Below are 17,623 nucleotides of genomic sequence, written 5' to 3' on the forward strand. Positions count from 1 at the left end.
GTAATGTTCTTTCCCATGAGGCACTGTCATTATGCAAGTGTAGCAACTGGAGCTAATGATGTAAGTAGACAAAGTCAACTTTTGATGGGTAAAAGTGCATGTTTAATAAATGAAACTCATTTCTGTAGTCATTCAGAAGGTAAGTAAATCATATTGAGTCTTCAACCACTTAATCTAATTCTTGCACACACACTCTCTCCCCAATTCTCTAAAAGCATGCCAAATTATGATTATAGTGGATTTTAAGACTTTACTTGGTCCCCATCTCCACTTCTAACACCTTTGTTTTATTCATACATGTTTCCTATTAATACTATTCTATTTCTGCCTCCACACTGCCTCTCTGAAACATGTCCCATTCCCTACATCCGAAACAACTTCTTTACCTTCCTCCTGTGAGATACCAAGTCTTCATCCCTCTGGGAAGAACAACCTGATATGAAGGGTACAGGAATAACGGCCCAAGCAATGAAAAAGGGGTGCCAAAAATCATCCATATTTTTACTACTGTCCAAACAGCTATTTTCATTTTTTCACTATACTCTCAAACTTTACTCAAAAACATTGATCTTATAGTCCTTTGTATCTTTTACTTTATGTTCCTCACACTAGCCTAGTTAGTGACAACTCTAACTTACCCTAAATGCAACAGACCAGAGTTCACCTTCTGGTGGCCTACTGACGTCTTCAAACACTAAGACCCGGTTTCTCTGAGCAGCCAGTATCTGCAACAACAGGCGAAGTAGTCCTTCCACCCTCGTCTTCCTGCTGAATACTTCTATGCTGAATATTAGCTACAACATATGCAAAAGTCCAAGTAGTAAACCAAGATAATATGCAGCTGCCCAGGAAGCATATTCTTCTTGCAGCAAGAAGACAGAAATGAGCAAGTCTCTATATATTTTACGTAACTTCAACTAGGAGGAAACAGAATACATGTGTGGTACAACACACACAGGGTTTTGAGTGAAACTGCTGCTTGCTTGACAGGGAACAGGCATTCAATAAATGTTTTTATTGAACAAATTAACACCATAATTCTAGTTAAATCAGTTAGTCTCTGAGAGTCTCAGTTTCTTCATCTGTCAATTGGAAAGAATAATATCACAAAGAGTAGTATCACAAATTAGATGGTAGTCCAGTGAAGTGGTTAAAGATAGATTCTGAAGCTCAAGACTAGTTGGATTCTACCACTTACTGAGTTGTTTTGAACAAGCTGCTTACCCTCTAAACCTGTTTTTTTCAAATATAAAATAAGGATGATAGTAGGACCCAATTTACAGAATTTTTGAGAAGATTAAAGCAGTTAACATACATAAAGGGCTTAGAATAGCCCTGGTACACAGTACAATTTCCATAAAGTACTGGCTATTATTATTGTTATCATCAAATGCTATATTATATATAGCACTGCGAGCATAGTGCCAGGAAAACTTGAAAAGTTTTGGTAACCATGAGCCTGTTTTCTATACCTGTGAGTCTGTTTCTGTTTTGTAAATAAGTTCATTTCTGTCATATTTTAGATTCCACATATACTTGGAATGTTTTTAGTACACAGTATGTACCAAATAAACATTAATTATTAGCTATTAGAATGGGGGTTCAGTAAATGGCCACTAGTATTATTAAACAAGATGTAGTCAAACACTAGTCTGACAGTAAGATTATGAAGCATGCACCAAGATGACAGCCCCTTTTATTTGTGCTTTATCTGGACTAGATGCTGGAAAATGGGTATCTGTTCTAAACTGGTATATGAGTAGTTTTAGTAGTGGTTAAAGAAGACTGATAAGAGGGGAGAAAGCCCAGTGAAAGACAGCCTGCCCCCTAATCTTGTATCTTCTACCTGCAACTTCTGTCTTACAGAGGAAGAACAGGAAACGTGATGAGAAAGGAGACAGGAAGAAAACAGAATGCTCTGTGGCAGCAGGCGACGTTTTATCTCAAGGGCTCATCTGTAAAACCTAAGTTCCTGATCTCAAAGTCCTCATCTTCCTTTCTTGAGTCATCACAAGCTCCTGCTTCCTGTCTCCAAGTTAAGTTCTCATCTCCCTGGGTAAGTAGATGATTTACATCCCTGTGTCCAATAAATTATCAAAATCTTTCCAATTCAGGTAAATGAGTCTAGACAATTCTCTGAGTTTTGTATGCTAAATTAAACATACACAGACAAAGGGTTCCAGAACATCATCATCAGAGTTTTAAATTATCAAAAAAGTTTTTGTGTGATAGATCTAGTAAGAACAGACAGGCGCTGCCTTTCATACATGAAGATACTTGATCTCTGACAGTAGATTATGGGTTAAGTTGCTTCTCCTACAGTACAGTGGATTTGATCAGGTATCTAGGGTCTAACTGAGTTCTCCTGTGACTGATGGCTAGCCAGAACTAGAGGCCCAATCCGTGGTTGTAGAGATGAGGTTTTTTTCCTTGGGAAGTAAAACAGCAAATATGAGGATGAAACTTGTGATAATGGTCTTACCAGTCATTACACTTAAAACTGATCATGCCTGGAATCATGTCTAAATACAGTTAAGTACAAAGTAGAAACCTAATACAGGTTACTCTAATTTTGGAGATAAATATGATCTCAAATGATGATTCCTAGGCATTTTTCATTCTACATTACCTGAAAATACAGAATTTGTAACTTATAGCATGAATAATGCTTTAATACCCAGTGCCTTGAACTTTAGGGACTCCAGGAATGTTAAGGTTGAAGAGTATTGTGTCAATAAGGCAGCTGCACCTGCTGAGAAGTGTGGTGTTACAGTCCATGTCTCAGAAATGAAAATAACCAGGAAAAAAAAAAAAAAAAGAAAAAAGGACAGTTGAGAACTGGAACCATCAAGGTGTGGGAGATTGTTCATGGAAATGCATTTCTAATTTTGTACATGGGAGTCAATCAGAAAATGTAATTCACATTGGAGAAAGTTGTTCCAAAGCCAACTTTGTTTAAACACATCTATTCAGTAAAGTAAGGGATACTGGTGCTGGGGAGCCACAGAGGCCTAGGGGAAAACAAAATCCCAATAAGTATGCCAAATGTGCTTCTATTATTTCAAGATTTCTTCAATAGAAACACTATGGGAAGATAAAAGTTAGGAAAACACTGAATTTAAGTAACTCCAAATGTTAAAAAAAATATTTTGCATTTATGTTTTATAACCAAGTGCTTTTCCCACATTTGTCCCAAGGCAGCAGATGAAACGCTATATTCACCATTGCTAATACTAGCAATTGGAACATGCTCTTTGGCAAGGCAGAAATAAGATAATTGTTCAACATAGGCTGGCTTTTCAGAAATACTGGAAGCATTGCCTGTAATTATAGACATCTGTCACTGCTAGCCACTCAGTACTAACCCTGACATCAATATACAACCATAGCACTAAACTGCCTGCAGGCATAGCAATGGAGACCAGATACGCTAGGCAGGCAATCATCTGCTTCATCCAAACTATCTGTCAAAGGTTCCCAACCACAAATAGCTCTTACATTTTGTATCCTTAGGATAATATGTTGATTTATTTTAGATTCTCTAATATTTACAGTCTAGGCCATCTACTAAAATAAAGAAACAAAACTTATGGCTAATGGAGGCAGTTACTGTTCACAGTCATCATAAAAGGTCATAGCTCAACCCTCAAATGTTAAAAATTGATGGCAGCTTTAACCATGTGCTATCATACAGATGTTTCCTTCTGTAGAGGCAATTATTTTCAATAGCAATTCAAAATGGTAACTACAATCTTTCATCAGCAAGTATGTTGCCACATTGATCTAATAGAAATGCTTATATTTTAAAGCCTTTTTTGAGAAGTATAGGTAAGTTTCAATGATGAGTACTGAAGAATCCAGATTGTCAGTTTGGGTTTAGCTGTATATATAGTATGCTATCTGGCAACATTTTTTTACACATACAAATGATGTAACGTCTAGAAACTAGTAAATGATATTGAAGGATAAAATACTTGGTTAATGAATGAGGTGAGTGACATATAATTTTACTGGGTGTAAAGCCCTTTTTTTTGGAAATATACACATCCAATTGCATTCATATTTTTATAAGCCCACACTACAGGTTTAAATGTCAGTTTTTTTTCTCTTTTTAAGCAGTCAGAGAAGCAAGCTGAAAATTATTAGACATTCAGACTAATTAGGAATAAACACTCACAATTCTCATAATGTGTTACTAAAAAACCCAGATATTTCTTGGTTTGATCACAGCAGCCTATGCTGAAGGAAAACTATTAATTACTGACAGACAGTTAGCTTACAAGTGAGCTGCATCTTAAAAACCTCTTTTAAAATACAATTGCTAAATGCCTTACAGTGCTGTAATGTGAGACAGGTTCAAATCTTATTACTTCACTGAAATTAAAACCTAAGTTTTAATACTGTTCAAGTCGAACAATGATTCCACACTTTATTGCTTTTGAAATCCCTTGATGATCATAGGAAAAAATGCCCCCGAGAAAAAAAGACTGTTTTCGATAAACAGAAAATACAGTTTGCACTCTTAGCCTCTTTGTCATCACAAAAAAAGGATTTAATGCCAATTCTTTAAAAAAAGACTTTTTTCCCACAAAATGTGCACCTTGTGTGCCATTTGTAAAATCAGTTCACTTTCTTTTATTTATTACTGCAGCGCGGCAAGGCAATAAAGCAGCTACCAATAGCTAATAAATTACATGCCTTTTAAAACAATTCTCCTGCTACAAAAACATGTAACTACAAAGGTTTACATTTACATGGTACATCACATGAAATGTCTATATTTGTGTCCTATTAACCATTTTGGCAAATTGTGGGCTTTTACCAAATAGCTGATAGAAAAAAAAAATAAAGTGATTCACAAAGATTGACATGATAAAAATAAATATAAAATTACTAGTTTCCAGTAAACTACTCTTATGCTATTTGCACTTTCTAAAAATCCTCCAAAATTTATTTTAAAACATGTTTTAATAAACTATTTTATGCATCAAAAAGACACTCAAAGATGTTCTAATAAAGATTAATTTAAGCTTTACTCAGTGAATACTGAGATCTAAGAAATTACCCTTTCCCCCCTAATTTATGTTCCTAGTATCATGCAGTCTTAAAAAATCATAGCTCCTATGAGTTACTTAGAACAAATTATAAAAGGCAAGATCACTGGAGGTAAGGCAACAGTGCCCCAAATCTGTTCATTAATATATTTTATATTCTTAAAAAAATACAGCAACTTGGTTATTTGAGAAATGCTCACATCAAACATGCCTTGCTTAGCTACAATCTTTCTTTTAAAAGGATATTATCTTCACATAGCCACAAGAACTGCCTAAAACCTTTCCTTTATAAAAGTAAGCTGTTTGTTTTTCTGGTTTGTTTATGTACAGATGAATTCTGAAGTACCTGTACTCTAAATCCAGGCTTAAATTGTTTAATTAATCAGGGTATTTGCTTAATGGTCTCATCCTCTAGTCTCATGATGAGTATGTATTTATGAGGTAGTGTATAGTCTTTTATTATTAATTTCCTCCATTTCCTGTAAGAGCTATCATAGCTGTGGCTTTTTTGTTTGTTTGTTTCATACCTACAAAATTTCAGCTTTGTTCAATTATGTATGATGAACATTGCTTCAATTTTCAAAACACAAACAACTTTGATCCATTTCATATTCACTTCAAGATGATGGTCCACTAGACAAATGAATAAAAATTCTATATTCTATAGCACCTTATTTCTCCATTCAGATCTGCTTTTTCTCTCTCCTGAAATCAGCTTGATTATGATAATTAACAGTTATTTATGAAATATATCTTTTTTTGAAAAGTTCAATGAAATAATTTTATTTCACAGTCACAGAATTTTTAGAGGGGAATCATTATCACCATAAATAATAATATTCTATAAACCATATATCTTTTCCTATACAGAACCCAGGTATATTTCCTAATTTGTCTTTTGCTTCTTTTTAGTAGTACCATTGAAATCATGACCTTTCCCCATACTGCAGCTGATTTAAAAGGATAAAACTCTTAATTAGCAACCAAGAAAAATAGCTGACAAAATATCATTCTCTGTGGCCCTCTTATCTCCCTCCTATATCTCCCTGAACAGAATTTTATTTTAAATCTATTTAGCTCATTCAATATATTGTCTCTCTCAGATCACTAAGAATGTGCACTCAAAACAGGTAGGGCATATATCATGAACCCCATTTTTTTTTAGGTAAGGTCAGAAGATTGCTCAAGATTACACAGTAAATCGGCTTCTCCTCCAACTTCCTATTCACAGTTCTATTTGACAACATTGCTTATTAGCTACCAGGAAAAAATATGTATTTATAGACATTTATTGTAGAAAATCCAAATTAAACTTTCCATTGGGTGCTATTTCATTCATGGGAAATAACCTTGATATATCCTGCACCTATCTAGCAGAGTAGGAGTAGTGGATGGTTCTTGGTGCCAGCTGAGATGGGTAGAGGAATTCAACTGTTTTACTGATTACTGTCTCAGAAGTGATGGAACATTTACACTGTCGCTAACCTCCTCAACTTGTTAAACAATCTGAAGTATACTAATACTTAGATTTCTTGGTTTTGTTTTGCAGCCTTGAATGGGAATATGGAAAACATAAAACTGCACTCTTCTGGCCTCTTTTTGCACAAATATGCAATTCCTAGTTCTACTTTACTTATCTGTTTATGAAATACACAAAAGTGAATTACTCTGAATTAAACCCCAATCATTCCCCAGGAATCTTTCCTGGACTTCCCCAAGATCACATTAGGTATCTTCCTATATGTTCTTACTGTTGTTCTGTGTATCAATCATGGGCTGATCATATCAAACAATGATCATCTGTCAGCTCTGTGTTCTCCACCTGTCTGCAATGACAGGACCATCTCTCTAGTCAGTATTATGTCCCATTGTTTAGCATACAGTAGGCAATTACATGTATTTGTAATTTCAACATGTTTTTTCCCAACACCACCAAGCAATTCTCAGGGGATGCTAATTGGGTGTCCCACAAATATAACTCAATCCTGACCCTATCTATCTCGAGACAGTGTCAGATCCTACTTGTTGAAGGCTCAGTCCACAAGACTGCCTCTAATTTTCAGACACCATTTGAGAGTCCAGATTGTCACCGGTGCTTCTGACCAAACAGCTATAGACTGAAGGTTCCAGGACCTCCTTCTTGGGTTTGATTACTTTGCTAGAGTGGCTCACAGAATTCAGAAACATTTTACTTACTAAATTACTTACTTAGTTTATTATAAAAGGATGTAACTCAGGAAAATCCAGATGGAGAAGATGCTTAGGGTAAGGTATGTGGGAAGGGGTGCAGATCCTTTTCCAATTTCCAGTCCTTAAAAACTGAACTTTGGCTGGTTCCAATCCACTATATCCTAATACACCACTGCTCTAATTAACAACATCTACTTCAAACATATGACTAGAATCAGAATAAAATTTCTCTTGCTTTTGTCACCACGAAATCAGACCATCTCATCCCACCTAATCCAGACTCAATCAATAGTGACAGATACAAGATACGGATTCTTTTATCTAGGATATTGCTCTGTCTTCAAGAATCTCAAACTTTGTTAAGGAAATATGGACACAGCAAAAAACACTTAAGAAGCAAGACCTGGGATTACAGTGAATCATTTAATGAATTTAGAGTTAGATGTAAAGATTAAATCTTGTACATGCCACTTTCTACCACTGTGTTCTTAGTCAAGTTACTTTATGGCAGAACTGGGGTTAAAAACACCTTTATCATAGGATTATTTTGAGGCCTAAAAGATATGTATGTAAAATGCATGTAAAAGCTTATTATCCTAGTGCCTATCGCAGGTCACCCTCTCCCACAAATACACCAAGACCCACTCAGCCAACCAGAGCACCTGAGGAACTCCGAGAGAACATCGCCCTCTTCAAAAGATAAAGACGCCAAAAATCTGGTAGGAGAAAAGGAAAAAAGAAAGAACAAAAGGCAAAGCAGCGCGGGACGGGTCCGCAGGGAGGGAGCGGCAAAGGAGGACTGGCGCTCTCTCGCTGGGTCTCCCCTCTCCAAATGAGAGGCCAGCGGGACGGAGGGGGAGCCTCCGAGGCTCGGATCTGTACAGAGCAGCCCTTGACTGACAGAACTAAGTTAAACAGGCACAGAGCGTCCCCCCGTCCCCCCGACACGCAGCCTGAGACGCGGCCGGCAGCGGCGGGCAGGGCCAGGCTGCCCAAGCCGGGCGGAGGACGGGAGTGGCTGCACAGAGGCAGCACAGGGGGAACGCAAGGGGTTGCGCACCCGTGGCTGTGGGTGCACAGGGCAGAACAACCTGGGCCCTCCATAAAACAGCAAGGTTGATGTGCTCTCGGGGGAAGGGTGCACACCCCCATCTCTGAAAACCGGCGGAAAGTTTTCGGGGGAAGAGAGGCGGGGCTCAGGCACAGCCGCCATATCCTCCGGCGCTGAGCACCAAGGCGGGGGGCGGGGGCGAAACCTGCATCCCCACCGAAGGGCTTAGCAGCCTCAAAGGCCAGACTGAGACTGGCCTGCAGCCCCGGGCAGATAGGATCCTTCCATCCTGGTCCCTCAGAGAACTTGCTCCACAAAGACAAACAAGGAGCTGGGTTCTGGCTTGGAGCAGGGACAAGGCTGTCCCTCGGTCTTCCCCGAGCCCACCTGCGGAGCGCCGACCAGGGCGGAGGGCGCAGCCGCACAGAGCAGCGGAGCTACCGGCGGCGCAGGTAGAGAGCGGCCCCCGCCTTTCGGGCAGGAACACAGCCCCTGACTGAGGTGCTGGGAGGGGGCGCGACCCGCCCTCCTACCTGGCCAGTCTGCAACATCTGACTGCGGCATCCGGAGGGGCAGTGACCCGCCCGCCCAAAGCAAAGAACAGCTGCATCTGACCCAGTGTTAGGAGGGGGCGCGATCGGCCTGCCCACAGGCACCGGGAGCAGCACAGAAGAGGGCTCCAACGGAGGGCCTCTGAAAACAGCAAGCTGAGCTTCCAAAACAGGACGAAGACAGAAAGACTTCACATTAAAAGCACACAGACTCCAGGAGAACACCGACAAACCCACCCACCCCCCTTTTTTTTTAAATCTGTTTTTACCTGTTCTATTTTTCTATTACTCTCTTAATTTTTACTTCTTAATTCATTTCTGTTTCTCTTGGGTTTTGATGTCCTGTTATTGATTAGACACAGGTTTCAAATACATCTATTCATCCCCCCCCCCCTTTTTTTGTAAAGGTTTTAAAAGGACGTCTCAACCCGATTAATACTCTGCTTCAACTCGCTCTTCTATTATTCATTATACAGTTTTCAAACCCTCTTTCTCCCTTCTTTTAAAATTCTTTCTCTCTCTCTTATTTTTTTTTCTTTTTTTCCTAAGTTCTATTCCTAAATAGGCATCAGATAGATAAAATCCTTAAGGACCAAAATAAACAACTGATACTCCATAAACCACAGTGCCAGAGAGGTATGAGCAAGATGAAGAAGCAGAAAAACCTTCCCCAATTAAAAGAACAAGAGAAATCCCCTGAAAGAAAGATCAACGAAATAGACATCGATAGCCTACTAGATCAAGATTTCAAAAAAGGAGTGATCAAATTGCTGAAGGAATTAAAAGAGATAGTGTTTAGAGATATAAAATATGTCAAAAATGAAATTGAAGCTATAAAGAAGAGCCAAGTAGAATGGGTAAACTCATTGACAGAGATGAGGAATGATCTAATAGCTGTGCAAAGCCGACTAGATAATGCAGAGGAACGAATTAGTGATCTAGAAGACAGGGCAATAGAAAGCACCCATTCAGAAGAGCTACAAGAGAAGCAAATAAAAAATAATGAAAATAGCATAAGGGACCTATGGGATAACATAAAGCATCCCAATCTTCGCATAATAGGGGTCCCAGAAGGAGAAGAAAGATCAAAGGGGATTGAAAAGGTTTTGAAGAAATCATGACTGAAAACTTCCCGAACTTAAAGAAGGAATCAGATATCCAAGTACAGGAAGCTCAGAGGGTCCCAAACAGGAAGAACCCAAATAGACCCACACCAAGACATATCATAATCAAGATGGCCAGAGTCAAGGATAAAGAAATGATTCTAAAGGCAGCAAGAGAAAAGCAAAGAGTGAGTTACAAGGGAACCCCCATAAGGCTCTCAGCTGATTTCTCTACACAAACACTACAGGCCAGAAGGGAGTGGCAAGATATATTCAAAGCCCTGAATGAAAAAAAGATGCAGCCTAGGATCCTTTATCCAGCAAGGCTATCCTTTAGGATAGAAGGAGAAATAAAGAGTTTCACAGACAAAAAAAAGCTGCAGGAGTTTAGCAACACTAAACCCATGCTAAAAGAAATACTGAAAGGGCTATTCTAAATAGAAAAGCAGCAGGATGCTACAGAAATGAGAAACTCACAACTGGAAAGGTGATAACTCATGAATTACAAATAAAGTAAACATGAAATTATAAAAGAAGACATACAAATCACTGAGAGTGGGAGAGGGAGGCAGGGAAATATAGAATATCTTTTTCTTTCTTTTGTAAATTTTTTTAACAGTAGGATGGGTTTGAGATCATGATACTATCAGTTTAATAAAAACAGTTATAATAATGGGTTAATAGATTTACAAAAAAGGGTAAACACAAGCCAAAAATTTACAAAGGAGTCATAAAAATTAAATAAAATCCATGAAAATACAAAGGAAAATTACCAAACCACAAAAGGAAGAAGAAAGGAACAAAGAGGATATACCAATTCAACTGCAAAGATAAGTTCAAAATGGCAATAAACACACATCTATCATTAATTACTGTAAATGTTAATGGACTAAATGCTCCAGTCAAAAGACATAGAGTGGCAGACTGGATAATAAAGCAAGAACCTTCAATATGCTGCATACAAGAGACCCACTTTAGGGAGAAGGACACATATAGATTGAGAGTGAAAGGATGGAAAAGGATATTCCATGCAAATGGAAAAGCCAAAAAAGCAGGTGTTGCAGTACTGATTTCAGACAAAATAGACTTTAAAACAAAGTCCATAAAGAAAGATAAAGAAGGACATTTTATAATGATTAAAGGAGTGATACAAGATGAGGATATTACACTCGTTAATATATATGCACCCAATATAGGAGCACCTAAGTACATACAAGAATTACTAACAGAGATAAAGGGGGATATTGATGGGAATACAATCATAGTTGGAGATTTCAACACTGCATTAACATCACTAGACAGATCTTCCAGACAGAAAATAAACAAGGCAACAGAGAAATTAAATACTACAATAGAAAAACTAGATTTGGTGGATATTTTCAGAGCATTACACCCCCCAAAAAAAGGATATACATTCTTTTCAAGTGCACATGGAACATTTTCCAGGATCGATCATGTACTTGGGCACAAAAGAAACCTCAACAATTTTAAGAAGATAGAAATGATCTCAAGCATCTTTACTGACCACAATGCCATGAAACTGGAAATCAACAACAGAGAAACAAAGGAGAAAAAAAGGAAAGCATGGAGATTAAACAATATGTTATTGAAAAAACAATGGATCAATGAGGAAATCAAAGCTGAAATTAAAAAATACCTTGAGACAAATGATAATGAAAGCACAACCACTCAAAACCTATGGGACACAGCAAAGGCAGTGCTAAGAGGGAAGTTTATAGCGATACAGGCCTTCCTCAAAAAATAAGAACAATCTCAAATAAACAATTTAACCCACCACCTGAATGAATTAGAAAAAGAAGAACAAAAAGCCCCAAAAAGCAGCAGAAGGAAGGAAATAATAAAGATCAGAGGGGAATTAAATACAATAGAGATTACAAGACCATAGAAAAAAATCAACCAAACCAAAAGCTGGTTTTTTGAAAAAGTAAATAAAATCGACAAACCTCTGGCCAAACTCACAAAGAAGAAAAAAGAGAGAGCACAAATTAGCAAAGTAAGAAAGGAAAATGGAGAAATTACAACAAACAAAATAGAAATACAGAATATCATACGAGAATATTATGAAAAACTATATGGAACCAAACTGGATAACCTAAAGGAGATGGACAAGTTTCTGGAAACATACTGTCCACCAAAACTGAATCAAGAAGAATCTGAACACTTGAACAATCCGATCACTAGAAAGGAAATAGAAATAGCAATTAAAAACCTCCCTACAAATAAAAGTCCAGGACCGGACGGCTTCACTGGGGAAACATACAAAGAAGAACTCATACCAGTCCTTCTCAAACTCTTCCAGACGATTGAAAAGGAGGGAATACTCCCAAAGTCATTCTATGAAGCCACCATCACCCTGATACCAAAACCAGGCAAAGACACTACAAAAAAAGAGAATTATAGGCCAATATCACTGATGAACACAGACGCCAAAATCCTCACCAAAATTTTAGCAAATAGAATCCAACAACACATAAAAAAGATTATACATCATGACCAAGTGGGGTTCATCCCAGGGACACAAGGCTGGTTCAACATACGCAAATCAATCAATGTAATACATCACATCAACAAGAGAAAGGACAAAAACCACATGATCATCTCAATCGATGCAGAAAAAGCACTTGATAAAATTCAACACCCATTTATGATAAAAACTCTCGCCAAAGTGGGTATAGAGGGAACATATCTCAACATAATAAAAGCTATATATGACAAACCTACAGCCAGCATAGTACTCAACGGTGAAAAACTCAAAAGCTTCCCACTAAAATTTGGGACAAGACAAGGATGCCCACTATCACCACTCCTATTCAACATAGTCCTGGAAGTCCTAGCCACAGCAGTCAGGCAAGAGAAAGAAATAAAAGGGATCCAAATTGGAAAAGAAGAGGTAAAAGTGTCATTATATGCTGATGACATGTTACTATATATAGAAAACCCTAAAAGGTCCACACAAAAGCTACTAGAGCTGATTGAAGAATTCAGCAAGGTAGCAGGTTACAAAATTAACGTTCAAAAATCAGTTGCATTTCTTTACACTAAAGAGATAAATCAACAGAAGAAGAAAGTAAAGAAACAATCCCCTTTAAAATAGCACCCAAAGTAATAAAATATCTGGGAATAAATCTAACCAAGGAGGTGAAAGAATTATACACAGAAAACTATAAACCATTGATGAAGGAAATTAAAGAAGACTTTAAAAAATGGAAAGATATTCCATGCTCTTGGATTGGAAGAATCAATATTGTTAAAATGGTCACACTGCCCAAGGCAATCTACAGATTTAATGTAATCCCTATCCAATTACCCAGGACATATTTCACAGAACTAGAACAAATCATAATAAAATTTATATGGAACCATCAAAGACCTAGAATTGCCAAAGCATTACTGAAGAGAAAGAAAGAGGCTGGAGGAATAACTCTCCCAGACTTCAGACAATACTATAGAGCTACAGTCATCAAGACAGCATGGTATTGGTACCAGAACAGACATATAGACCAATGGAACAGAATAGAGAGCCCAGAAATGAACCCACAAACTTTTGGTCAACTCACCTTCGACAAAGGAGGCAAGAATATACAATGGAATAAAGACAGTCTCTTCAGCAAATGGTGTTGGGAAAACTGGACAGCAGCATGTAAAACAATGAAGCTAGAACACTCCCTTACACCATATACAAAAATCAACTCAAAATGGATTAAAGACTTAAACATAAGACAAGATACAATAAACCTCCTAGAGGAAAACATAGGCAAAACATTATCTGACATACATCTCAAAAATTTTCTCCTAGAAGAAATAAAAGCAAGAGTAAACAAATGGGACCTAATTAAACATACAAGCTTCTGCACAGGAAAGGAAACCAGAGGTAAAACAAGAAGAAAACCTACAGAATGGGAGAAAATTTTTGCAAGTGAAACCGACAAAGGCTTGATCTCCAGAATATATAAGCAGCTCATACGACTCAATGAGAAAAAAATAAACAACCCAATCCAAAAATGGGCAGAAGACCTAAACAAGCAGTTCTCCAAGGAAGACATACAAATGATCAAAAAGCACATGAAAAAAATGCTCAATATCACTAATTATCAGAGAAATGCAAATCAAAACTACAATGAGGTATCACCTCACACCAGTCAGAATGGCCGTCATTCAAAAATCCACAAATGACAAATGCTGGAGAGGCTGTGGAGAAAGGGGAACCCTCCTACACTGCTGGTGGGAATGCAGTTTGGTGCAGCCACTATGGAAAACAGTGTGGAGATTCCTCAAAAGACTAGGAATAGACTTACCATATGACCCAGGAATCCCACTCCTGGGCTTGTATCCAGAAGGAAATCTACTTCAGGATGACACTTGCACCCCAATGTTCATAGCAGCACTATTTACAATAGCCAAAACATGGAAACAGCCTAAATGTCCATCAACAGGTGACTGGATAAAGACGATGTGGTATATTTATACAATGGAATACTACTCAGCCATAAAAACTGACAACATAATGCCATTTGCAGCAAAATGGATGTTCCTGGAGAATGTGATTCTAAGTGAAGTAAGCCAGAAAGAGAAAGAAAAATACTATATGAGATTGCTCATATGTGGAATCTAAAAAACAAAAACAAAAACAAACAAAAACAAAGCGTAAATACAGGACAGAAATAGACTCACAGACAGAGAATACAGACTTGTGGTTACCAGGGGGGTGGAGGGTGGGAAGGGATAGCCTGGGATTTCAAAATTGTAGAATAGATAAACAAGATTACACTGTATAGCACAGGGAAATATACACAAAATGTTATGATAACTCACAGAGAAAAAAAGTGACAATGAGTGTGTATATGTCCATGAATGACTGAAAAATTGTGCTGAACACTGGAATTTGACACATTGTAAAATGATTATAAATCAATAAAAAATGTTAAAAAAAAAGAATTATAAGATTGCATATTTGAATAGAACGTTGAAGGTTGGAGATTGTGAGGGGCAGGGATGGGGGGATGGAAAAAGGGAACAATGTTTTAATCTAAGATAAAGATGGTGAGAGAGTCAGCCTGATAGAGGGGCTCTGTGGGAACTAAAACCAGCTAGTAGGTGAAGCTAGATTATGGAGGACCTTAGAAGCTGAGGACTGCTGGCTAAATGAAGGCAAGTGAGAGGTGTCTGAAGTGGGAAGGGCCCTATGATGAAAGTGGTATTTAAGATTTGTTTGACAACGTTATGTATGTATGATGGACCACACCAGAGAGGTCAAGCTTTTATTCTTCTTGAGCCCTCTGTTGTCTCTGACACCATGTGTTCCCGCTTCATATTCTTACCTTGGTTTCTCATTTTTTCAATTCTTTCAGTTAGAAATTTCTGTTTTCCACAGCTGTGAACTGAGAGGGCCCCCCCATCCTTATACACTCAGTTCCTTGGGGGAGGTTCACCTGCTCATAAGATTTTAATTAAATATGCACCCCTAAACTCTAGATCCATACTTCTAAAAGTACTGAAATGTAGAAAAGAAATTCCTCTCTACCTCAGCTGTATTACTAAAGTAGTTAGGGTTGGGAATTGAAAAGAAAGGCCAACGTGGCAAAACTATGACAAGTTTGGCTCTATTTCCTTGAACAAGAGGAAGGTCTTAGGTAGGCCAGGAACTTGAAGGAGATTACTGCCTAAGTTAACTGTATAAGAACACGACATTATCAGCTAAAGGCTCATCTGGTTCCTCACTGTCTCTGATTATGACTCCAATGACCTACCCTCCAACCAACCATGACAATTAACCTCAAAGGGTTAGAGACGCAGCCCATCTATTTCTATCTTTCCTTAATTAGCTGAGACTCCTTCATCCATGAACTTATCAACCTATTGTATTTTCATTTTGTGGCAGTCCTCAGAAAAACAAGGAGTTTCCCATAAATTTATTATCAACCAAATAAAGTAGACTATCTTCTTATTTTTTCTGAATTTATTATAGGGCAAACAGTACTCTTGAATTTAAATATGTAAGAAATTTTCAAGTCCTACCAATACCCTGATTAAAAAAAAACAGAAACACCTGCTCTTTCCTCTTCCAGGCTCAAGAGGCCTAACACTTCTTACTGTTGATTTCTATCGTGTATGTGTGAGCTGCGTTCCAAAAAAGTGAAATACAAATAGGGATTATATCTATTAACTGTGCTTTTAAAGCATTTGAACTATCGCATCTTTGGGGTCTCTTCTGCACAGACCACAATTCTGGGTAGTGGCAAAGGCCAAAAAACATCTAACATTAAAGCCGTTCAATTCTGACGACATTCTTGAAAGGCTACCAGAGGCCTTAATGTTGACAGGCAGAAAGCTCAAGGAAAAAACAAACTAGCCATTGCAAATTTTTAGAAATAGGCCACAATTTTTCCTTTAAAAAAACCTTTAAAAAAGCAGAAGCAGAGGACTAAGTTTCAAGTATTATTTCTCAATGATAAGAGAAGAAAATAAGATGCCTACTGACTCTCAAAGGCTAGAAGGAGTCAGGAACTTCACAAACCAAGTGAAATGTGCTCGCCTGCAACTAAGTAAAACGTACCATCCCGAACTCCTTATGCAGAGACACTCTGTCACATACTGTGTCATCTCTTTGATATGACAGCATTTTTGAAAATCAGTGTAGAAGAGCTAGAGAAACTAGATAGAGCTCAGCTCCCATCTCAAGTGTGACCCTGAACAATTTTCTCAGCTTTTCTGGGAACCAATTTCTTCATTCACAAAATGAAGATAATGATATTTACCTTGTAAGGCTGTACAGAGAATTGGTGGTCATTTGGACAAAATGCCTAGCACAGTATCTGGTGCACAGTAAGTATTCTATAAATACTATTTCTATTGAGAACATCAGTTGCATATCTAGAAAATAACTAAGCTTATAAAGAATTAGGAGTTTTCATTAAATTGTGGGTGCTTTTCTTTCTTTTCTTTTTTTTTAAGGAGAGGAGGATAAGTAAACAACCATTTACATTCAATCACTGTGCATCTGTTGTTAATGTATCACACAATGGTCAACTAGCAGTTTAAGCAAGACAAAAATATTGATCTCTGAGAATAAGTAACTGGGAAGGGAGAAAAACATTTTAATTATATAACATATAACATACTGCACCTAAATTAAAAAGCAACTATTCCCTTGAGAATTAAACAGGAATATTCTAAAAGCACACTTTTTAAGAGTAGTATGGATTCCTAGCTTACTGTGAAAAACTCCCTCCCATTTTTAAAGCTGTTTAAAAGCTCCAAAATGGATGACGGTAAGTAAAGAAAATTTAAAAGCAGATGGTTCAGATAGTCTGAATACAAAAAAAGCAGGTGCTTAGCAAAACAGAAGCATTTGCCAGTTTGCCAGCGCTGCTGGTTCCTGCTTCCACATCCTGCTTGCAGCCCCCCACATCTGCTCACTGGTGCCCATGTGATACATTCAACTGGCTCAGAGGATGAAGAACAACCTGCAAACCAGGAGCATACTGAGATCTGTTATTTAAAAATGGAATTTCCTTTCTTTGCAGATTTCCCTCACTATTTTAAACTTAGAGAGGTGGAAAAATTATCTTTCTTCAAAATAAAGACACATTCCTTAGATTTAAGAAAATTATTTTACCAACAGCACACAATAAAAGGTTTTTAAAACCTAGCTGA

The 17,623-nt window shown here is 37.7% G+C and overlaps 1 protein-coding gene across 9 annotated transcripts in view; it reads right to left on the minus strand.

Moving 5' to 3' along the window:
• Window positions 1-17,623, minus strand: part of RANBP17 (RAN binding protein 17) — a 275,746-nt gene that overhangs the window by 98,915 nt on the left and 159,208 nt on the right. The window lies entirely within an intron of this gene.

Source organism: Camelus ferus, chromosome 22 (genome assembly GCF_009834535.1).
Source record: "Camelus ferus isolate YT-003-E chromosome 22, BCGSAC_Cfer_1.0, whole genome shotgun sequence".
NCBI classification, from domain to species: Eukaryota; Metazoa; Chordata; class Mammalia; order Artiodactyla; family Camelidae; genus Camelus; species Camelus ferus.